The sequence below is a fragment of the Chinchilla lanigera genome, unplaced genomic scaffold (genome assembly GCF_000276665.1).
Source record: "Chinchilla lanigera isolate Chin_1 unplaced genomic scaffold, ChiLan1.0 scaffold00015, whole genome shotgun sequence".
In the NCBI taxonomy this organism is placed as follows: Eukaryota; Metazoa; Chordata; class Mammalia; order Rodentia; family Chinchillidae; genus Chinchilla; species Chinchilla lanigera.
Window position 1 is genome coordinate 29,671,879 of NW_004955416.1, and position 774 is coordinate 29,672,652.

Here is a 774-nt window from a genome sequence, read left to right on the forward strand (position 1 = left end):
TCTCCAAGAATATATAGCTCTTGGTGTGTCTGAAGCTACCAACAGAGCATCAAGGTAAGTGAGGCAAAGGGCTGGAGGGTTTGCTCAGGGGTAGAGCACTTGCCCAGCATCACAAGGTCCTGGTTCAGCCCGATACTGCAAAAACCAAAAACAGAAACCTGAGCTCTTACCTGCTTTATTCATAACTGCCAAAACTTGAAAAGAACCAAGACGGCCTTCATCAGGTGGATGGATAAATTATAATACATCTAACCGTAGTATCATTGAACAATGAAAGGAGCTACCAAGCCACAAAAAGTTACTTAGGAACATAAATGCATGTTACTAAATGCAAGAAAACCATCTAGGAAGGCTGCACATCCTATGATTCCCATTCTGATGTATTGGAAGAGGCAAAACTATGAAGACTCCAAAAAGATGAGTGGTCTGTAGGGGTTTTGTATGGTAGGTGGAGAATAGATGAAGAATAGAGAACTTTTCTCCAGAGAAATTATTTCACGTGATACAATAATGATAAGTGCATATATATCATTATACATTTGTCCAAACCCGTAACACATACAGGACACTACTGAGAGTGAAACCTCACGCAGACTCTGGTGACGATGCGCTGATGCAGGTTCACTAAGAGGTACCACTCTCACGTGGCAGGGACAGCTGTGCCTGCTGGGGAGAGGGGAATGTAAGAACTCTCTGTTCTTTTGCTCAGTTTTGCCACAAACTTAAAGCTGCCCCAGAAAAGAAAGTACATTAATATCTGGTAATCTGAACAAC